Source organism: Pleurodeles waltl, chromosome 8, assembly GCF_031143425.1.
Source record: "Pleurodeles waltl isolate 20211129_DDA chromosome 8, aPleWal1.hap1.20221129, whole genome shotgun sequence".
NCBI classification, from domain to species: Eukaryota; Metazoa; Chordata; class Amphibia; order Caudata; family Salamandridae; genus Pleurodeles; species Pleurodeles waltl.
The window spans coordinates 1,245,710,439-1,245,734,951 of record NC_090447.1 but is presented as its reverse complement, the minus strand read 5'-3'; the positions used below and the strand labels follow the sequence as shown (position 1 = coordinate 1,245,734,951).

Here is a 24,513-nt window from a genome sequence, read left to right as displayed (position 1 = left end):
AGCCGGCATGGACTGCACAACATGCACAGTGGTGATCGTTGGGCTGAGAGTCGCTCACCGACAACGACTGGTCCTGAAGGTGGAAGGGGGCGGGGGACTTCTGTTCCCAGACCTCAGTGCAGTATACAGGTGAGACTTGGTCATGGAAGGGTAAGCCTACCATGGTACTGCCCCGGTTCAGGGCCTACAGGGAATACCCTACATAAGACTAGTGGTGGTGCAGTCAGATGCTAAGAACAGGGTGCATATCTCTGATGTGGGAACAGACCGTTGCAGTGAGGTCATTGGGCCCCTTTTTTCGTTTTCGGTGGGGAAGGCGAAGAACCCTGGGCACCTGGTCGCCTTCAAGGGCGCTTATGGTTTATCCCCCACAAACTGCTGAAAGGCGTGCACATGTTTCACAGTGACCAGGTTCATTTGTCTGTCGAAGGAACCAACCAATTTATCTGTGACAGGTGGTGTTGTGTCTGCAGCCTCTTTTTGGGTGGGGAGGGCGAAGGACCTTTTGGGCCCTAGTCGCCCTTGTGGCGGAAATGGAGATAAAAAATGTGACAAGAAACAATAGGAGGGGGTCCCCAAGGTGGGGCCCCCAGGAGGACATCTGGGATAGGATCCTGAAGTTCTGAGCCAACCAGCGGATGTACACACCAGATCAGGGGGTAAGAGACCTCAGATCGCTGGGGGAGAACATGGGGCTCCAGCTCTTGGCTCCCCCCATTACACCCCAGGGCTGATTGGTGTTTGGAGGGGGGGCGGAACCTGAAACTAGAGGACAAGGTACCGTGTAGTCAGGGTAACCATCCCCCCTATGGATACAGGTGAGACATGGGTCACCTGTGTGGTCCAAATGGTGGTTCAGGACAGGAAGGGATCCTGTCAGATTGGTTATGGTCACAAGAATTTCCATAAAAATGTTTTCCCTATTGACTAACCTTGCTATACTTGCTATTTGATGTTTGGCTTGTTGAAGTTATGAGTTATTTTGAATTATGTCTTTTGAAAATAAAAGATACTACTTCCAACGAGTAAAGCTTGTCGTCTCGTGTATTCCTGGCGGGGGAGTGTGGGCCGTTTTGGAGTCCTCCGGATCCTAACTAAATTGACACTATCATCTGCTTTGCCTCCCGTGTTGCTGAGCACATGTTTAGAAAATGTGGGCCTACATGTTAATATAACCTCATGTGTACGATGGACAAATAAAGGAAATGTAGTGTTATTGTGTAACGACATTTTTTCGCGTGGTGTGTACTTATGGTATGGACAAACTAGGGGTGTGCAAAAGTCGCACATTTTGGTTCAGTGAAATTGCAGCAAAATAATGGGAAACAATGTTTAATTACAAAAACTGCTAATAGATCATTTTGCACTATATTTTAGTGTGAAATGTGCTATTGCATCATTTTTTTACGCATTTAAACAAAAGCACCATGAACAGCTTCCACCTGCGTTCTGTTGTCCCCGTACATTCGTTATATATTTTTATTGTGAACAGCACCACTCATGGTACATTTTTTTACCAAGAATGGATGACCCATAATCGCACAAAGTGGCATAATGTCGCAATTTTGGGAATTTTGTGTGACAAGCGTAAAACGAAATTCACAAAATTGATGGAAATTAAACAAGCATAATTTTGATTTCTAGTGGATTTTTGACATTCCAACCCCTATTTGTTTTCTGCAATCACCCGGAGGTAGACAAGAAATATTAGGCCAGATTTACAAGTCCCTTGCACCTCCCTTTGCCACATCAGCGTCAATATTTTTAGGCCAATGGGGCTATAGGTAGGCATTTCTGATGTGCCATATTTACAAAGTGTTGCAATGCTAGCATTGCGCCACTTTGTAACCCATTTCACCACATTATGCCTGCACCAGGCATAATGTATGCAGGGGGGCGTTCCCCCGCAGGGAGACCTCAAAATATGGGGCAGTGAAAGCTACAAGATTTCACTGCGTCATTTTTTCTGTCATTTTTAACACCTGCACTTTACCTATGGGCCTCCATAGTGCTTTGCTGGACTAGTGCAATAATGAATGGCGCTAATCCAGCGAAGCACCACATTAGCATCATAAAATCTGACGTTATTGTGCTAACGTGCATAATGGTGCGCAGTGTTGTAAATACATTGATACCATGGTGACGTTAGGGGGACTAAGGGCGGCACAAGAAAAGTGGTGCATCAAGACTGATGCACCACTTTCTTATAGATCTGGCCCATTGTCTTTTGTAAAAAAAAAAAAAAAAAAAAAAACATAAGGTATCTCTTTTTTTCATTTTCTTTTTCTAAAAAAAGAAACTTTTAGATCTGAAGTAAAACCACACTCAGTGTATCAGTTTAACACTTTTTGACTTCATGATTGTCTTTGACTTGAAATGCACTCTGCTGCCTTTTGACTAGGTTCATGCCATAGAAATACCATATACATACAGGTCCTAATACACAAAGGTAAATTTACACTTTTATGCAACACAAAGCCCATCCTTTGGTGTTAAACGGGAAAGATAAGGATGTAATCCTACAGTCTCTGAACTGCACAATATGCTATCCTGGATTCCAATCCCACTTTACCCACTTGACCTAACTGCGTGATCCACGGCCCATCGCTTTACTTCACTAGGAATAATTTTCCTTAACCATCCATTGTGTGAGCATATCAAAGTACTGTAACATCAGATTTGTGATTAACAAAAACCTTACTTAAATATGGTGACTGTAAACTAAGCTTGCTTCACGTTTAATAAAAGTATATAAAACATGACAAACTGATAAGATTTGCCCAACCCTCTCAGGGCATGGGGGGGTATTCTTGAATGTTTCATTAAAAATATATGTAGGAAAGTACCATCTTGCCTGGCATGTTACCCCCATATTTCACTGTATATATGTTGTTTTAGTGTATGTGTCACTGGGACCCTGCCAGCCAGGGCCCCAGTGCTCATAAGTGTGCCCTGTATGTGTTCCCTGTATGATGACTAACTGTCCCACTGAGGCTCTGCTAATCAGAACCTCAGTGGTTATGCTCTCTCTGCTTTCTAAATTGTCACTAACAGGCTAGTGACCAATTTCACCAATTCACATTGGCATACTGGAACACCCTTATAATTCCCTAGTATATGGTACTGAGGTACCCAGGGTATTGGGGTTCCAGGAGATCCCTATGGGCTGCAGCATTTCTTTTGCCACCCATAGGGAGCTCTGACAATTCTTACACAGGCCTGCCACTGCAGCCTGAGTGAAATAACGTCCACGTTATTTCACAGCCATTTACCACTGCACTTAAGTAACTTATAAGTCACCTATATGTCTAACCTTTACCTGGTAAAGGTTGGGTGCTAAGTTACTTAGTGTGTGGGCACCCTGGCACTAGCCAAGGTGCCCCCACATCATTCAGGGCAAATTCCCGGGGCTTTGTGAGTGCGGGGACACCATTTCACGCGTGCACTATACATAGGTCACTACCTATGTATAGCGTCACAATGGTAACTCCGAACATGGCCATGTAACATGTCTAAGATCATGGAATTGTCAACCCAATGCCATCCTGGCATTGGGGAGACAATTCCATGATCCCCCGAGTCTCTAGCACAGACCCGGGTACTGCCAAACTACCTTTCCCAGGGTTTCACTGCAGCTGCTGCTGCTGCCAACCCCTCAGACAGGTTTCTGCCCTCCTGGTGTCCAGCCAGGCTTGGCCCAGGAAGGCAGAACGAAGGATTTCCTCAGAGAGAGGGTGTTACACCCTCTCCCTTTGGAAAAAGGTGTCAGGGCTGGGGAGGAGTAGCCTCCCCCAGCCTCTGGAAATGCTTTGATGGGCACAGATGGTGCCCATCTCTGCATAAGCCAGTCTACACCGGTTCAGGGATCCCACAGCCCTGCTCTGGTGCGAAACTGGACAAAGGAAAGGGGAGTGACCACTCCCCTGACCTGCACCTCCCAGGGGAGGTGCCCAGAGGTCCTCCAGTGTGCTCCAGACCTCTGCCATCTTGGAAACAGAGGTGCTGCTGGCACACTGGACTGCTCTGAGTGGCCAGTGCCAGCAGGTGAAGTCAGAGACTCCTTCTGATAGGCTCTTACCTGTGTTGCTAGCCTATCCTCCTTCCTAGGTAGCCAAACCTCCTTTTCTGGCTATTTAGGGTCTCTGCTTTGGGGAATTCTTTAGATAACGAATGCAAGAGCTCATCAGAGTTCCTCTGCATCTCTCTCTTCACCTTCTGCCAAAGGATCGACCGCTGACTGCTCAGGACGCCTGCAAAACCGCAACAAAGTAGCAAAGACGACTACTGCAACCTTGTATCGCTGATCCTTCCGCTTTCTCGCCTGTTTCCTGGTGGTGCATGCTCTGGGGGTAGCCTGCCTCCTTCTTGCACCAGGAGCTCTGAAGAAATCTCCTGTGGGTCGACGGAATCTTCCCCCTGCAACCGCAGGCAACGAAAGACTGCATCACCGGTCCTCTGGGTCCCCTCTCAGCACGACGAGTGTGGCCCTGGAACTCAGCAACTCTGTCCAAGTGACTCCCAAAGTCCAGTGACTCTTCAGTCCAAGTTTGGTGGATGTAAGTCCTTGCCTCCCCACGCTAGACTGCATTGCTGGGAACCGCATGATTTGCAGCTGCTCCGGCTCCTGTGCACTCTTTCAGGATTTCCTTTGTGCACAGCCAAGCATGGGTCCCCGACACTCTAACCTGCAGTGCACAACCTCCTGAGTTGTCCCACGGCGTCGTGGAACTCCCTTTTGTGTCTTCGGGTGAGCTCCGGTTCACTCCTCTTCCAAGTGCCTGTTCCGGTACTTCTGCGGGTGCTGCCTGCTTCTGTGAGGGTTCCCTGACTTGCTGGGTGCCCCCTCTGTCTCCTCATCCAAGTGGTGACATCCTGCTCCCTCTTGGGCCACAGCAGCATCCAAAAACTCTAACCGCGACCCTTGCAGCTAGCAAGGCTTGTTTGTGGTCTTTCTGCGTGGGAACACCTCTGCAAGCTTCTTCATGACATGGGACATCCATCCTCCAAAGGGGAAGTTTCTAGCCCTCTTCGTTCTTGCAGAATCCACAGCTTCTACCATCCAGTGGCAGCTTCTTTGCACCCTCAGCTGGCATTTCCTGTGCATCTGCCCACTCTCGACTTTGTCGCGACTCTTGGACTTGGTCCCCTTGTTACACAGGTACTCTCGTCCGGAAATCCACTTTGGTTGCATTGCTGGTGTTGGTCTTCCTTGCAGAATTCTCCTATCACGACTTCTGTGCTCTCTGGGGAATATAGGTGCACTTTACACCTACTTTTCAGGGTCTTGGGGTGGGCTATTTTTCTAACCCTCACTGTTTTCTTACAGTCCCAGTGACCCTCTACAAGCTCACATAGGTTTGGGGTCCATTCCTGGTTCGCATTCCACTTCTAGAGTATATGGTTTGTGTTGCCCCTGTACCTATGTGCTCCTATTGCAATCTACTGTAATTCTACATTGCTTGCATTACTTCCCTTTGCTATTACTGCATATTTTTGGTATTGTGTACATATATCTTGTGTATATTTTGCATCCTCATACTGAGGGTACTCACTGAGATACTTTTGGCATATTGTCATAAAAATAAAGTACCTTTATTTTTAGTATATCTGTGTATTGTGTTTTCTTATGATATTGTGCAAATGACACCAGTGGTATAGTAGGAGCTTTGCATGTCTCCTAGTTCAGCCTAAGCTGCTCTGCTATAGCTACCTTCTATCAGCCTAAGCTGCTAGAAACACCTCTTCGACACTAATAAGGGATAACTGGACCTGGTTCAGAGTGTAAGTACCCCTTGGTACCCACTACAAGCCAGGCCAGCCTCCAATATATATATATTTTTCTTTCAATAAACATCACTCAGTTCAGTGATACAATTATATGTAATCAACCGAGACAGAGAAATGTTGAAAAAAACATTTTTTTTACAATTTAAACTTTTTATCATAATTACTTCATTAAATGGATTGTCTGATTTACTTATTTTGAGTGCTCGGCTGGTGCTTAACGCTCTCAGAGACAAGTCAGACCCCGGGCACATCTCTCTCCAAAGATGGATGCGAGTCCGTCAGAAAGTTAATGTCTTCTACGCCCTTGACAGTAACAGTTACTATTTGCTTTTGAGCATTTGGTTCGCCAAAATGACTACCTAAACTTTCATGCCGATATTGGCAGTTATGTGATATGGCCTTACCTAGTTAGTGAGGTATTAAAACTGCATCACTAAACTCAGTGAACTGTTAACTTTAAAATATTTGCAAATGGAAATCCAGTTCAGCACATTTTTTACCATTTATTCTGCAACCTATAAAGGCATTTACATTTTGACTTATACACATTTGCTCTGAAGCGGCTACCAGCTGATTGCAAAAAGATACACCCCAAACCTCATTGAAAAAAAAGGGGGAACGTTTGTTAATGTGAAATGTTTTACCCATTATCAGATTTGTTTAGCATAGTTTTGAATACTTGCTTCCAGTGTTTTTTCATCTCATGCCCATGACAGGCATTGAAGTTATACGAGATGATACTCATAATATGGTATACAACTGGGTGGCAGTATAATATAACAAACGATTTTTGGATTTGTATGCCAAATGCTAATACATTAAAGGTCCTTATTATCATAAAGGCCCTAATTCTCGTACATTAAAGGCTAATACATGAAAGATCCTAATTATGGTACTAAAATTGGAGCAGACCTTTGCCAGTTTTAGAAATAGTAAAGTGAACATAAAAGTGATGGATGGAATGCTTGAATTAATCTCTGTCAGTGGTAATTACTCGGGCTGCTTCCCAATCCATTGTTATTATACACACCATGCATCCGCAATTTGGACCCAGCCATATGCAAATCAGTCTTGACCCTGTTCCAAAGGGAAACATCCAACATGAACTGCCAGGACCATTCCTCCCTGAACCTTAGTAAGCTAGGATCACTTTCACCCTAGTTAACGTTCATCAGCCAAGTTTAGTTTGGTTCCAGCGACACAGTGTACATCAGATCCACGTCTTGGCATATCCATCCCAGTTAGAGTGACACACTAAAGTATACAACAGGTGATAGATGGAATGTTTCAATTAATCACAACCACTTTTAATTACTCGGGGAAGCAGCCCAATTCATTGTTATTTTCCACTTCATGCCACCTCAATTTTGACCCATTCATATTCCAATTAGTATTGATCCTGCTCCAATGAAAACAGTCTAACCCAAACTGACGAGCCAGTTCCTCCCTGAACTGGAACACAAGTGACCCAGGACTGTTTTCACTCTAGTTACGGCTCATCAGCCAGGTATAGCTTGGTTCCGATGACAGGGTATGCACGAGACCCATGTATGGGAGTACCCATCCCATTTAGGGCGACACATTAAAGTATACAAAAAAGTGATTGATGGAATGTTTGAATTAATCACAGCCCCTAGTAATCACTCGGAAAAGCATCCCAGTACATTATTATTTTCCACAAAATGCCTACTCAGTTTTGACTCATTCATATTCCAATTAGTCTTGACCCTGCTTCAAGGGGATCAGTCCAGCCCTCAGGCCAGTTCCTCCCTGAACAGGAACACAAGCAACCCAGGACAGGTTTTGGTTGCATGTGTCTCAGTTCAGGCTAGACAGTTCCCAGTGGAGCAGGGTCAAGACTGATTTTCATATGGCTGGGTCCAAACTGGGGTGGCATGGTGGGCAAAAATGATGGATTGGGATGCAGCTCCAAGTGACTGCCATGGGCTGAGATTAGTTAAAGCATTCTATACATCAATTAGTTTTCGATGACCTAAGTTCAGTGGTTCCCAAACTGTGTGCCGCAGCGCCTCAGTGTGCATGCAAAATCAGCCAGGGGTGCTGTCATCACAGTTGCTGAGAAGAATACATTAGGCTTTACCTTGCCTCTGGAGTGCAGGCTGGGTGTGCTGCATCTGGCGCCCACTAGGTAGTGCACTTGCTGCCTCTTAGCATAATTTGTGGCAAATGAAGAAACGCCCGGTGACAAGAATAGTTGACCTCATTAAAGGTGTTTTCATTTTGCTTAAGCATTTGCTGAACACTCCCTGCCTCTGTGAAATCATCTCTAGCTCGATGAAGGACAAAAGAGTGGAACTTCATAGCCCCCAGATTACCATGTATACCTTCACTTTTTGACGTTATTACCACTGAATACGATCTTGCGTGATTCCAGCCCGGTTACTTCTTCAGCCCCACAGAACAAGCGTCTTAATTTCCTTACAACACTGCCGTATATTTGCCCATCATTCATAGCACCGAGGAACAAACCGGATGTTGCCCTTTTTCATTAAAGACGGGTAGGGAGGCTTTGGCATAAATGTATCTTATTACGCCAAGATAAACCTATTCTGTTAGCGCATGCTATAGGTATGGAATAATTGTCATATACAAAATATGTGCGCAGAAGCGTTCAAAAAGTGGTTATTAGTGATTTGAAGACATATCACGGACATTATGAAAATTCTCTTTGTTTAAGATACGAATGTTAATTTACAGATAAACAGTAAATGAAAGGATGAGGAAATGCATTAGATTTTAGGCAAAGCACACTTCTCAATATTTAAGCAACATATGATTAGGTACTTTTAATGCTGCCACATACTCAAAAACCTGTTTTTAAGTTTCAAATCACTGCGTAATTCTTAACTGTGTACATGTAATGCCCTTGCATCATTCAAATTATGGTTTGCTCTTGAGCTTCATACCTTCCTCCATACGTGAGCACCCAGTAGGAGGGCACCCTCCTTCTCCTGCCATCCCAAGGACTCAGGGCCAGCTCCTCCACTATGGCAGAGGAGCGTCACTTCCTTATCAGCAGCAGCAGCTGCAAAATGTTTACTATAAAATGATAGAAAACTATGTTTATTATCTTTTTATAGTAAAAGGGGCAGGGCCATGGGGCTGTGACGAGACGGAGATGGAGTGTACAGCATTCCCCCTCAGTGCGCATGTATGTTTGGCCAACCGTCTCGGGCCGGCCAAACACACATACGCACTGGGCTCTCTTCAAACCAGCAACGTAGGCACTGCATTGCTGGGTTGGAGACAGCAGGCAGAGACTTTCACTCTGCCTCAGAGCGCCCTGGCTGGGCACTAATTCCAAATCCCAACGCTGCTTTCATGCTGCCAGCAGCATAAAAGCAGCATTAGGATTGGATGCAAGTCAGGCTGGGAGCCTCTGCCTCCAGTCCAGTCGAAGAGCATATGGGAGCGGCAAGGCACGGCGCAAAAGGTACTTTTTTTTAATTAGCTTTTTTTTTTTGTCCCCCCCACCATGCGCACCCCACGCTTTTTGCCTCCCCCGAGCTGCTACTGCAAGCACATATAAAACTTGAAGAAATAGATATCTGCAGAGGCACATTCCTATGCTAAAAGCCACCTCCACTCTTCCTGCAAGTGATCATAGACACCCTCCTTTTTCTGCCACGGTTCTGTTTTGTGGAAGAAACCAAAAGACTTTCATTACCTGGTCCTACCATAGTTATAGGCAGTTAAGACAACTCCTATTTTACCTTCTTAGAACCTGAAAAATGTCATTGACTAGATCCCTGCATGAAGCCCTACAGCTAAGCTAACTCCAAATGCCTGCTTCCACACACACGTCATACAATGTTTATCCCCATTCCCAAACATGTCCCACACAATGTTCCTACAAAGATAATCACAAAAACCCATGCACATTCCACTCATTTCTCCTGATACTCCATGGACGTACCTGACATTACACCTCATGCACCTCAATGCACACTTTACAGTATGTCGTAGCACATAAGTCCTAGACACCACAACCACATACTGTCTGGATGCATTTGTCATTGAAGAGATGAAACTCAGAAATACCATGACACATTATTGATGTCCTAGCCACACAGGATATTGCATACATCGGCAGTATGTTTAAGGCACTGCAAGATACATATACTTTAGGTGTTGCTTCCTCACCTCTAGGAGACTGCAATTAAAGATACTAGCCATAGATCTCAGCAGTCCCTCAAGTACCCTACAGTGTGCTATATCTCTCAATTGGTAAGTAACGAACATGGAACTGCGACCTAATGCAATAATTTGGGCCCCACTTTTAAACACCTTTTCCAGTTAGAGGAAGTTAATCCCACTGTCTATGTGCCACTGTCAATGTCCAGGAAGCAGTTCATTTTTCCTTTTGTAAAACATATACAGTCCTTCTGGAAGGTGATGACACACACAGCAGCTAGTGACAATGCTGCCTCCAACTTAAGCACCCAAAACATGCACTAAATTAAGTGTGAAGACTCTGCACCTGGCTATCAAGCACTCAGGGAACAGATAAACGAGGAGAGGATCTGACTAGATTTCTACTCCTTCAATGAACTAACTCACCTCCCCACCCCCTCTTTCAAGCCTACGCGGCAATGCTCAGGAAGTAATAATCATCAGACTCTTGCTAACCAGGTCACCACTGCATTTCTAAACCAGCCCTGTTGCCATCTCCTACACTTCATTGTTTGGGGCTTCACCATCTAGCTCAGGGATGCAAGCAATACACATCCACTGTATGGGGATGCCGTACCTCAGCTTCCATTTTGTGCTTTCTTTAACCAAAGGTACTCAGAATGGATCCCACTGGTCCCCGGATACACACATGCTTAAACAGTATCAAGTCCCGCTATCAGTCACCAATCACAGGCCAATCAACAAAGCACAGGGATTTCAGAGTAGGGTCTGGGCATACATTCAAGTGAAACTATACATGCAAGGGGCCTGTAGGTGCCATGCTTACCCCTGAATAGTAAAAAAAGTCTGGTTAGTACTATCAAGCAGAAACATAGTATGCTGCCACCACAGCTTAGTATATATAACCAAGGGCACGGACCTTAGTCCCATGTCCACTACAGAGCATGCTTGGTGCACTCCACCATATTAGAACAATGAAGAAAAGCCTCGGATTCAGACCGCACAATGACTGTCATGTGTGCTGGACCAACACATGTCAGGATACAAGTCACCCCGCTGAAGGGATGACTCAGTACAAGAGTGCAATCCTGTAATATTATGAAAGGGATATTCCTATTCCATCAATTTAAGTCGGACAATATTTCTATAATAGATGTTCTGACATACAACACCATCAGCACCATTGACAAACAAGCAATAGCACATATTGTCTACTACACACTTTGGGTCTGATAAGAGTGTGCTACACAGGATCCAATCCCACCCCTCTAAAAGTGATCTTTTCACTCAGATTAACACATTCACATTCTACAGGATGAATTTAATCTGCACAGTATCCCACGACTCCTTCCTCGCTCCTGATATCTCCTTCCTGTAGATTGTGCCGTTTGAGTGCCATTGGCCAATCGCGTCATCGTGTTTTACCAGCACTTCAATTACATTCATCTCCACATACTAGCCTCCCCTGATATTCAAGAGGCACGGTCTCTTAAACAAGACTGCACGATGGATGTCTGCAATTTAACACATCAAGTTGTTTTAGTGATGCAGAACCCAATGTCCTCCATCATAACACGTTTGGTCCCCAGGTTCATTTCATTTTGTAATTTTTATTATTTAATCTTCTCGGCACCTTGTTGATGGATGCTGTTACAGGTAGCTTTCTTTCAGTTTATAGCAAAATGTGTGCAGCAGGTCTCCCTGTAGTTGAAAGGCGAAATGTAGCATCACTTCTTTTTTTAGCAAGACCACAGAAACATGATTGGAGTGATTTTTTTCTTTTATTGGAATTGTTCATTCAATTTAATATGGTACACATTAGTAAAAACAGAAAAGCATGTTCTCTGGCTAAATACAGTTATCTCCTAGCGGAAAATACCCAAAGGATGTACTAGAGTTTTTAGTTTATTCACTTTTTAATGTACTATCCATTAACATGCCTTCAACTTTTGTCAAAAGTGACTCCCTAATCAATGGATACGAGTAGTCATTGAGTGATCTGCAGCCCCAATTACGGGTGGCCCCTTCAATTCCGATCCCTGTGCAAACTACTGTTTGCACAATAATTTGTATTACGAGTTTTATGGTAGTTAACACATGCCTCGCAACTTACCCCATGTTCATTTCAGTGGGTAAACCTGCCGAATGTTTTCGGGGTAAAATGCCCGGTAAATATTGGTACATGTAGATTTTGGTGTGCAAAGCACTAACATCTGCATATTAAGCACCATCTTAAAAACACAACTTTTAAAAGGTGTAGGAACATAGACGTATGATACCTAAAACAACGGTGTGGGGTGTTTAGCTGGTGCAGTAAACCACCATAGATCTCTACTGTCTCTTAGTAAACCCACACAACTGAAAGAGAAACACTGACAATTCCTGACAGTTCAATAAGTTTGTCTTTGCATTTGCAGTGATCAAGAGAATGCTTATCAACCAGTGGGACCCATCAGCACTCATTTTTGGGAACCAGCACTTTCCTCATAAGACTTTGATCTAGAGCAAGAGAGAGCAAAAACACAAAAAGGGGGAAAAAGGAGGACGAGAAAGAGAGAAAAACAACAAGCTGTAAGAGAGAGATGAAGGGGAAGGTATTGCCTGGTGATTGATGAAAGAGGCGAGAGGCTGAATCAAGATTATGCAGCACTGGCATTTACAATCCCCATAAGCAGCAGCGGGCGTCTGAGAAATCTTTGGGCACTGGCACTCATTATTTTACAAATCAAGCCCTGGTATAGTCAAGGGTGGATTCACCTATGCAGCGCCTCTTTATCAAGGATAGGAGCTTGGCACAGAGACAGATCTAATTTCGAAATCTAGCAGCTCTGCTAGTACAGCATAAGCACTCCTCTGCAGGTGTGTAATATTGTTTAACCTCGCAGAGGAAAGGCAGGGAAGGGAAGAGGACGCGAGGGGAGGAGATTGGAGGAGAGAAGGATAGGAAGGGGCGTGGGGAGGCTGCAGGGTTCTTGAACTTCTCCAGCCAAACCACTAGAGGAAGGGCACTGGATTTTTGGCTGTGGCTCACATGGAAAAATGCAGTGTGGTGGGGATCTCATTCCTGGAAACCAGGCCAATGAATGTGAAGAAACAGAATGAAATCACCCCGCAATAAAAAAAAGCCTTTACTGGTTTTAGGAAACCCTGCATAACGTCAAAAGGTACAAAAACTATTTTGGGACAAGGGATGAGAGGGACAGGAAACACTGAACCACCATTGTCTACCAACCGGGACCTCCACTTAGCTGACTTGCAGACCATCTGTCAGTGAAAGCTCAAATTTCAAAAAAGGAGTTATTCAGTGACTGGATAAAAAATAATCAAGTAAAAGCCAAGATACCTCAGAAGGGTCAAAAGCAAACCATGACCCTCTGTGTTCATTCTTCACCACCCACCATCAACTATCCCTATACTGATGTAATTAAAAATTAAGAAGAATCCCATCCTGCCCCGAGTCACTCCAAGAAGTCCACTGTGTGGAGATAAAAAAATAATAATAATAAAACAGCAGTAAATACAGTTCTTAATTTGAGCCGGTGGTTTTCCGCTGCAGGCACTGGCACTTATTTTTTAGGGCTGGCACTTATTTTTCTGCACCAGGCATTTACTGCGTGCAAAAGACACATATGGGAAGACGGAGGACAAGAAAAACGAAAAACCGCCACTAAGGGAAAAAGTGAAAGTCTGCAAGAGTGAGCTGAAGGGGCAAGGAGTGGCTGTAAATGGATTAAGAGGCCCAAAATGGCTTCAGGATTAACTGTCTCAGTATTCTGTGCTCGCACACTTAATTGCAACAGCCGTGTATTTCAAAGGAGAGTTTTGGGCACTTTTATTTGCAAATTAAGCACTGTGTAAATGCCTCTGTTTTCTAACTAACCAATGTGACTTTTTCTTTTTAAATGACACTTTAGTGTGTCATTGCACGCAGATAGCAGGCAGGAATGATATATCACACTAGTGAATCGTGCCTTTTTAAATAAAGGACGCAAAATATATTTATATAGATTTTATCAAGTAGTTAGTTGAAATAATATTATTTGTAGAACACAGCAAAGATCTAATATCTGACACCTTGGAAAACAAAAATGAATTTTGCCTCCCAACGATGACTTAGGGTGGCTCTCATGGTATTGCTCATCGAAAAAAATAAACCGTAGAACAAACTATTTCGCAAAGAACTTTGAATCTCAGCAGATTGAAATATTTACTAAGTTGAGCATGTGCACGAGTTAAAACAATATTTGTAGATCATTTCCAGCAGTGTGCCAAAGGCATGGTTTAGTGGTGTGCAATAGGAAACCCCATCATTGACTTTCCTGGATGATTTATTCCCTCATCACCCATATTTTTCATTGGATAATTTTTCATTGCTGTTCCACTGAATAATCATAAGAAATGTCAGAACCAGAATAAAGTCTGGACTATTTGCGCTAGGAATTCTTATGTAAGTCCTTTAACCCAGTTAGTTTTTAATGTGTATTATATCCTTCTGGCAGAATGGCTTGTTTTTTGTTTTTGTACATTTCACGAGTGCCCAGTTTCTAATTTGGATCTCAAATTAGATTATGAGGTAACCTTATTTGTCACTGTGAGCCTTGCGCTTCATAAAGAGAGTGTTTTTCCATGTATTAGCTGCGAAAAACCGTGATTAGAGAAATGCTGCTGGTAAGGTATTTATTTCACAGACATGGAGCCTCCTTGATCATGTGGGGTAAACAAACAAAATGGCTACCACCGAAACTAAACTGTTGCAGTTCCCTATCACGTACAGGTTATTTATGGTGTTGTGAAGGAGCCAGGCTTGCCCACTGTTGCTTCAGTGGGCACCTCGAATGCCATGCTGCTGTCGAAGGATTCAGTTTGCAGTTGGCTCCACCCTTGCTGGCTGCAGGGGATGGCCTGCCAGAAGGCCTGATGTCAAGTAAGGGAGAGGCCAATGTGCTTCTCAGGCCGATGGCAAACCTCCTACCCAAAAAACAAGCACAGCCCCCTAACAGGAGTTTAAAGGGAGGCTATATAGCAGAGCCCAGAGCCAGTGCTCAATATCACAGGGTGACACAAAAGGATGATGGACGGAGTGCTGACAATGCAAACACTCACCCCTAGTCACAGATCTGGGTTTAATCCATCGTTCTTTTGCTCACCATGCCACCCCAGTTTGGACTTCAGCTAGCCTGGCTGAAGAGGGGTGATACCCCAAAACCGGTCCCAGGATGCTTGTTTCTGGCCCAGGGAGGACCTGGTCTGGCAGTTCGGGCTGGACTGTTCCCATGGGGAACAGGGTCAAGACTGATTTGCATATGACTGAGTCCAAACTGGAATGGCATGGTGAGCAAAAAAATGATGGATTAAACCCAGATCTGTGACTGGGGGTGAATGTTTGATTTGTTCTACATTCCGTCCATCAATTGTACTTTTTGTGTTTGTCGCCCAAGAGGGAAGGGAAGCCCAGACGTGGGTCCCGTGCTCACTATGCCACCAGATTCAAGCTAGCCTGGCTGAAGAGGGGTGATACCCTGAAACTGGTCCCAGGATTCTTGTTTCTGGCCCAGGGAGGACCTGGTCTGGCAGTTCGGGCTGTACTGTTCCCATGGGGAAGAGGGTCAAGACTGATTTGCATATGACTGGGTCCAAACTGCAATGGCATGGTGAGCAAAAAAACTGATGGATTAAACGAAGATCTGTGACTGGGGGTGAATGTTTGATTTGTTCTACATTCCGTCCATCAACTTTTCTTTTTGTGAATATCACAGGGCGAGCAGCTGTGTCTTCAAGGTCCTTGACAGCACTGCAGCAGTCAATCAGTTTCTCGGGATTCAGTCTTGCATGGTGACAGGGCACTGAAGACCTGATTCTGTATAACCCTTTTTGATGACCTTCTATACTTTCTCTGAAAACCCCACCAATCACTCCTAAGTCATGACGGAAGCCAAGGTAATTCTTGAGGAGCTATTTGATAAGGGGACAAATGGTTGTATACTATGATAGCAGAGCACTGTGTAGACACCGGAAGTGTCCCTGTCATTCTAGATGTGACATTGTTAGAAATGGGGTCTCTAGTTGGCAGTCGGTTTGCACCATGTCCAAGTAGGGACCTTCACTCTAGTTAAGATAAGGGAGATACCCGCTCAGATAACCCCTGCTCACCCCCTTGGTAGCTTGGCATGTGTAGTGAGCTTCTCTCAGAATCAGTGTGTAAAGCATTTGCACATAACATACAGTAATAAGTGAAAACACTACAAAAGGGCACCACACGAGTTTTAGAAAAATAGCCAATATTTATCTGTGTAAACAAGACCAAAATGATAAAAATCCAACATACTGTAACAGATATATGAATTCTGCAAGATTTACTCAAAAATACAGTTTCTTGAAGTCAATAACTCCACCTGTGGCTATCACAGCATCGTGATCAACAAAACCAACAGCTCAGGCCAGCCGCGGCATCGCGTGCCAGCTACGGTGTTGAGAAGACCCATAAACAGTACCTTTCGATTTGCAGGGCGTCGTGATGCTCTCTGTGAGCTCCAGAGAGTGGCATCGCTGGCATCGCCATGTCGGTTTCGGAGTCAGTGCAGGAGTGGTTGGGTCCCTGAAGTCACATGCCTTGTGGATCTGCAGTCCGGGCTGCAGTGCAAAGCGGGACGATGCGACATGCGGTGTCTACAGGTCACGGTGCAGGCAGCAGCTTGGTGACGGCGTCCAGCAGTGTTGGTGAGACCAGGGCTGCGGTGTGAAGTGGGACGGTGCGATGTACGGTGTCACCAGGTCATAGTGCTGGCAGCGGTGTCGCTGTTGCTGAAGTGCTGTCGTCGGTAGGCCTAAGCCAGCGGTGCGGGAGGGGACAGTGGTTCATGACCTCAGGAGCGGTGTCCACAGGCCACAGTGCAGGTAGGGATAACGGAATACTTCTTATTATACCTCTTTCTGCCTTTGAAGTTGGCAAACTTCAAAGCAAAGTCTCAAGTGTTTGCAAGATCCTTCCTTGTCCAGGCCAGGCCCCAGACACACACCGGGGAGTTGGAGACTGCATTGTGTGCGGGCAGGCACAGTCCCTTCAGGTGTAAGCTACCACTCCTCCCTCCACTCTAGCTCAGATGGCTCATCAAGATATGCAGGCTACACCTCAGCTCCCTTGGTGTCACTATCTAGAGGAGAGGTGTGAACAGCCTAACTGTCAAACTGACCCAGACGGGGAATCCACAAAAGGCTGAGCCACAGAATGGTTTAAGCATGAAAATGCCTCCTTCTAAAAGTGGCATTTTCAAACTCGCAATCTAAAAATCAACTTCACTAAAAGATATTGTGAGTTCAGAGACCCCAAACTCCATAGGTCTATCTGCCCTCAAAGGGAAATCTGAGCTTTAAAGTTATTTAAAGGCAGCGCCCATGTTAACCTATGAAGGAGGTAGGCCTTGCAACATTGAAGTCCAAATTTGGCAGTATTTCACTGTCAGGACATGTAAAACACACCAGTACAAGTCCTACCATTTAAATACACGGCATCCTGCCCATGGGGCTACCTAGAGCCTCCCTTAGGGGTGCCTTACATGTACCAAAAGGGAAGGTTTGGGCATGGCAAGTGGGTACACTTGCCAGGCCGAATTGGCAGTTTAAAACTGCACACACACACTGCAGTGGCAAGTCTGAGCCATGTTTACTGGGCTACTAATGTGGGTGGCACAACCAGTGCTGCATGTGCAACAGTAGCATTTGATTTACAGGCCCTAGGCACCTCTAGTGCACTTTACTAGGGACTTGCTAGTAAATCAAATATGGCAATAAGGAATAAACCATTCAACAATACAATTTACGGAGAGAGCATATGCACTTTAGCACCGATTAGCAGTGGTAAAGTGCCCCGGGTCCTAAAACAAACAAAACTGGTCTGAAAAATTAGAAGGAAGGAGGCAAAAAGATTGGGGATGACCCTGAAAAAAGGGCCAGGTGCAACAGACATCTCCAAGATGAGTCACTCAACCTGCTTCCTCCTGGCAGATCCACTCTAGGCAGCTACAGCTTTGCCTCTGCTCAAGCTATACTGCTTACTTCAGGGATAATTTAATTCCAGCACCCCACTCACCACATTCCTGAAAAAATCATCTTCCAAGCAGAATCACAGCTAGTCCATTAGATTGTTGCAGACGTCTTCAGAAAATGTCATCCGGGAAACTATATGTCAAGGACACTAGCCCAGGTTTTTTCCCCAGTTCCCTGCAAGGTGTAACCTATTCAGGTCCAGGAGAAGTTGTGGAACACTGACTGCTAGTTTCAGTCCTTACTTTACATTCCTTTCGTCAATCAGTTTTTCAAAATTATTTGCCTTGAACTGGTTTCAGGACAGTTCTTCATTTTGTGGATGTCTGATCTTCCAGAGCGGGCACAATCGCAGACATGTAATTATAGGCATTAGGGATGATGCTCAAAGTGTCCATGGTTAGAAACTCACAATATGAGGGCAAACATGAAAGAAGCCTTCACACCTGGCATATATAAGCCTTTTGGGAGCAGCTCCTCTTGGGGAGTGGGATGAAAGGAGCAGACCCTGTCAAAAGGCTAACCCTGCACCTCAGAGGAGATTGCGGTCTCTAGACTCCCCACACTCACCATCTAATTTACCGGAAGTGCTCCAGGAAGGAACAAAAGGAATAACACAGCAAAAGGTCATTTCTAAATAGGGTTGGGCCTCTGTTCTACATGTACTTCATAGACTGAGGCTACACAAAGCTTCTGGAACACTAGCAAAACATATTATTAGTGTGGCAGGCTACCTCTTACTTCCATCTTGTACAGCACTCTTTCGGTAGCAATACAAGATGGTTTCCACTGAACTCCCATACACATTGGACACATAGTGCAGCCATATACCATCACTCACCATCACTACATAATGCACTATCCAGGGACAAAGATCTGGCAAGGGTCCCGGCTATATGAGATGAGAAAGAACTTCAGAGTAAGAGGTCAGTGGGCCCCAATGCAGAATACAGAACAAGGCCTGATCTGGGACTGAATCAAAAACACACTTCCACCACTGTCAAACTCATGTAAACCAGCCAATGGATCGTAGTGCCATCTACTTTTGAAGGTTCTATCCAGACCAGAGAGCCCTGCTCTGGATCTCAAAATCCAGCAAGGTAAAGTAGCCCTGAGTGTATTCAAACAATGGTATGCACAGAGGCCAAATCGTGGAAAACATAACAGAGGCTTGCATTTAAGTATCTTAAGGCAAGAGTGCATGCTCGTAATTTCTCTCAAGGGACATTCTTGTCTCAACAAACCGGAATACATCTTCATAGGGCCAGTAAGTGAAAAAAATGGGCTGGGTACACAATGTCTAACTGCAGATGTCAAGGCAATAGAAATAAGAACCAAATATGTCTGCCTTTTCCTGACATTACCCACCCGAAGGAGAATATACAGTTAAACAGAAACTTTGAATTGCATACCTTCTGTAGAATAGTAGATTGAGGATCAAGATAGTCTGGTTCTTTAAAAGGATAGCTGCAGGATCAGAATAACACGCGGCCTCACTTGCGAGTAAGGAATCAACACATCACTGACTTTTCCAATGCAAGCTTGCCTGTGTAGCTTCATTTTTTAAGCAAACCAGGTACTTTGTGTAAAAGCAAGGCATCCATTAATTTCTATGGATTAAGACTCTTTTTACTTAAAAACATCATAATTTTGCTTGTGTATGTTGGATTTTTGTCAGTTTGGTAGTGTTTGATTTATGTAAATATTGGCTATTCTTCTAAACTGGTATTGTGTTCATTTTGTTATGTTTTCCCAAATTTTTCATGTGTGTGTTGGTACAAATACTTTACACATTGCCTTTGAGATAAGCCTGACTGCTTGTGGCCAAGATACCAAGGGGGTGAGCGGAGGTTGTCTTAGGAGTATAACTCCCTTACCCTGAGTAGTGTGAGGGTCCCTGCTTGGACAGAGTGCAAACTGACTGCCAACCAGAGCCCCCATTTCTAACAGACAGGTTCCTGGGCATCATTCATCATTATATCAATGGTGTGCCTAACCTAGACCATGATTAATGTCTGGTCTACTTGCTTGGTAGATCAATTCCAAGAAACTGATCTTTATTAATGAATTTGTCAGCAGTTGGGAACAGTTTGATTCCCAACCATGGATGCTGTAGGATGACATTGTACATCATCATTCAGCCTGTGTGTGCAGGTTTACAAAGTAAAAATCCATGTGTGTGTTTTTTTACTATATCACTGTCGTGGGTATGTGTAGGACTTATGCTCATGTGGTATAGAATTAGAAAATAAAACTGTCGTACGACTCATACTAGTGTGAGAATATTCTTTTATTGACTATGTTTCTATTCAAGCACTTTTGTTTTGTTTTTCCTCTTCTTGTCTCTCTCTCTCTCTTTCTGTTTTCTTTTCTTTTCCTCGTAGTCTTTTCTCTGTGACTTTTATTGATATCTTCTTGTTCCTTTTTCTCTTTGTAGTTATGTCTCAATTTCCGGATGTGACATTCCCCAGAAGGATGGACACGACCGGGAAAAGAAAAAGATAGAAGGAAGAATTAGGGGCCAGTGGGGTCCGTGCCTAAAAGTTCATATTAGTGGACTTTTTTTATCCTTCTTTTTTGTGCCCAAGTGCTCTGGTGTGTTAAAAGAAGAGAAGAAAAAAATAATAAAGATTGAAATGATCTTATATCGCCTCTGTTCTCCTTTATTTATTGTTTTCCTGACCTATCATGCAGGTGGTTTTCACGAGTACTTTGAGGTTTTCCCTCTTCTGCTATATTTCTTTCAGGTTCTCCTCCCCTCCCCTTTTTAATCCCAAAATTGGTACTTGGGTTTTGCAAGTAAGCCCATACCTGCATTAGCCACGTCCCTTCTGGGATGTGGTTAGAGATTTCAGCGTCCCTGAGCAGGTCCTCGACTTCGGCTGGGAACTCCGTTTCCTGAGCCCTTACGGACTCCCCGGATTTCTCACCGCTCTCCTCTGTCCTCTCAATACCTGCTACCTCCGTCGATTCCCCGACCTCCGCGCTTTCCTTGTTGGTTCTCCGGTCCTCTTCATCGTTCCGCGCCACCTTCTTTTTTTCTTCCTCTACTCCCAGTGCGCTAGAACAACCCTCTACTTCCGGGTTGGCGTGCATGCTGGAACGTGGGTCACTTCTCGAAGTGCCCTCGGGGCACTCGTCTATCCGCCCCACTCGCGTAGAGGGGCTGGATGTAACAGCGATCCTGTTATAATGACTGACACTTCCTAGAAGAAATGGCTGATGGGCTATAACCAATAGTCCTTCCCTGTGCATTTTCCCCTTTTATTGGTATAAGTTTTCACAGACAATTCATGCTTCCTATCACGACTTAAATAGTTGAAGAACAAATAACTTAGGTACAGTACTTTGTGGTAAAAACATAAAATGAGCCTACTGAAACGTCAAGGCACTAAACCCGTTAGGCCCATTATGAGTCAGGTGAATATATGTCTGAAGATAAAAAATGGCTGGATTTAAGTTTCCAGCCAGTATCTCTGCACACATATCGCTCCCATTGCAAGTGAAAACCCACAGAATAGGGAATAATGAGGCAGGCCTATTTTTACCAGCTGGAACTCACAGAATTCCCAATTCCATGGAATTCAAGGCTTACTTTTACAAATGAACGGCAAAGAACTGGAGTAATTGACCCCGATAAATGTCCTGTTTAAGGATGAATATGCAAACCTAGCCAAAAGACAGTGGAGCAATATACATGGACAAAGGCAAGCATAAAGTCAACAATTAAGAGGATAGAAAGGTGGGTTGTAGATGGTTATTGCATTGTGATGTTAGTGTTCTTTAAAAATGTCAGTCTTTAATTATTTCGTAAATTTGAGAAACACTGCTATGGTCCTGATAGATATGGGAATGTTGGCCCAGATCCTAAATACATTGATGGAAAAGGTCTTCTGTTTTTCCTTTTTTCTTCTTTATGCCTACTATTCTGCAGTCTGATGTTGTCCTAGCTGTGGTTGTGCTGAGATCCACCAGAGATGGTGAGCTTGTCTACAAGTTAGGCAAGTGTGCTGGTATTGATAGCTTTAAAAATGATTCAGCTGGTTTTGAAGATGGCACAGCCCAGCAAGGGGAGCCAATCAAATTCCATCAGGAAGGGGGGGATGTGGTCATATTTCTTCAGGCCCTGGATGAGACATGCTGCAGAATGTAGGATACCCCCAAGGGGTGCCAGTGTGGAGTCTGGGACGCCATGGAGTAGGGAATCACCACCATCCAGAAGAGAAAGTATGAGGGCTTGAACAAAACATCTGAAGTCACTTTCTGGAACAAATGGTTTGACTTTCTTTAGAAGAAAGAGCTGGTACCAGTGGGTCTTTGTTTTTGGCAATATGTTCCTTGAGGGTGAAGATTGGTGTTCAGGGTAAGTCAGGGAGAGGCTTCGAAGGGTTCGAAACCATCAAGCTTCATGTCATTGAACAAGGTTTGTACTGTATCTTAATTATTGTTCTCGACAAATAACAGTAATTCTGTTTTGGTTGGGTTAATCTTCAGGTAGATGCTTGACAACCAGGGCTAGGTGATGTGCAAATAGTGTCTGAGGCATGGATGTCTGAAGCAGAGGAGAATTTCAATCGATCAGTCATGGAATTTATAAAGTCCACTACTCACCCGTGAGGGTCTGAAGGCGCTGAGGGGGGGGGGGGGTTGCTGCTACTGCTCAAACAGCCAGGTGTTATGAATTCTCCTGAAGGGAAGGAGGTCCTTGGTCTGACGCAGGTGGGTGGGAAGAGTGTTTCATGTCTTGCGGCGAGGTGTGAAAATGATCTGCCACCAGTTGTAGTTCTGCGGATGCGTGGGACAGTTGAGAGGGAGAGGTCGGTGGAGCGGAGCTGTTGGTTGGCATCCGGCATATTGGTGAATCTTGATGCTATTATCTGTTAGAAGAGCACCAAGCATCTCCACAGGGCCGGCTTTAGGGCAGGAAACTGGAGCAGCCACACCGGGTGCTGACCTGGATTGGGAGCACTGACCTCAGGGGGCACTGTGTTTAGCAATAACTTATAAAACTTGCAATATAAAAGCGGCACCTGCTGCAAAGTTCCTTGTGCGCCCAGCCTTTAGGAAGCATTTAAAGTATCAAGATAACTCTTGTGATTAATGTTCTTGCTAGAGCTAGAAATCGGTGTTTTGTCCAGTGGCAGTTCTGATTCCCCACAAAGTAGCACAGATAGTTAATGTGCCTGCTGTAAAGGACAGATCTATATTTTATGTGGATATCTGCGTGGATTTGTAAAGCCAGCCTTTGCAAGCGCTTTAAGACAAATGAAATGTATGTGCGAGAGGAACTACGGAAAGATGAGGGGCACTTATGACAGGTGGTAATGAGGGAGCCTGACGAGGTGGTCATGTGGAGGGGGCGCCAAAAAGATTTCTGCAGCGGGGTCCACCAGCGCTAAAGCCGTCCCTGCGTCTCCATGTATAGTCTGAAGATGAAAGAAGATGGTATTGGAGCCCGAAGGACCCCACAAGTGATGGGGATCTTTAGTGACCTATGATTAAAAACACATTTGGCTGTCCAATAGTGATGACTCTTGGAATCCTAGGAGTAAAACAACAGTGATTATAAACAATTGCATTCTTCAAATAGTGAAATCCTTTACCAACCTGGTATGAAATGAATGTCATAATAAATTGGCACACAGTTAGATTATGTCTGGCTAACATTTCCTAGGGTCAATAATGGTATTTAAAGCTTTACTAATAACCACGGGGTCCACACTCCCTCTGTAATGCACATGTATAACACCAAGAGTGTGATTTCTGTGATTTACAGGGCTGGTACACGAGGTGATGGCGAGATTCAATCACTGAGGACATTTCTGAACAAGTCGTAGGATGCCTGGATTCTTGACTGAACTAGTCCCGATCTTTCTCGTCAATTCATGGATTAATTGGGCCACACAGGTAGTTTACATTTAACTGTAGACCAATCCACACATTAGTCTCCCTAGAAATATTCTGACTTTTTTGAATTCAGAAAATCTTCACCGTATACCGTGGCATAAGTACACTGTCAAAGAGTGTCAGACAACTGGGATGCCTAGATGTTTTTGAAACGTATGCGAACCTGAGAATAGGAGATAGCCGTGTCAATGGAGAGCGAAGCATCCGAGTTCATGAAGCCCTCTTGTCAGGGTCACTTTTTCACTAGAAATTCCCTTGCCCTAGACCGCTACTTGAGCTTGCTATTTAACTCTTATGATCGATGCAAGAGGTGTCTTAGTTCAGAGAGTAACATGCACTTCTTTGTACCGACTGCTTATCAAACAGTCCGAGCGCATGTTTAATTCTTTTGCATCTATTCTGTCGAGCCTTGAAAAAGCTTCTTTTCCTTGTTCTCTGTAGATTTCGAACCAGAAATTGCAGAGGTGTTTTTGTAAATATGTTGGCTTTAAAGCATGCTTACATTTGCTTCTCTGTCACTGAATTCTTAAGCACAGCGTTTAAGACAAGGAAAGGCCTGGAGTGAGGCTGATGTGCACTGTTGTATTGTTGCTTTGCTCCAACTTCTGCAGTGCCACGTTTTCT

At 44.4% G+C, this 24,513-nt stretch overlaps 1 protein-coding gene and 1 long non-coding RNA gene across 2 annotated transcripts in view; one reads left to right on the top strand and one right to left on the bottom strand.

Annotated features, from left to right (window-relative positions):
- LOC138250557 (uncharacterized) overlaps window positions 1-20,620 on the top strand; it is a 52,389-nt gene extending 31,769 nt beyond the window's left edge. The window contains exons 2-3 of the long non-coding RNA XR_011194980.1: window positions 15,699-15,879; window positions 20,420-20,620. This is a non-coding gene — a long non-coding RNA (uncharacterized lncRNA). The remainder of the gene's footprint in view (window positions 1-15,698; window positions 15,880-20,419) is intronic.
- Window positions 1-24,513, bottom strand: part of STARD13 (StAR related lipid transfer domain containing 13) — a 769,773-nt gene that overhangs the window by 466,436 nt on the left and 278,824 nt on the right. The window lies entirely within an intron of this gene.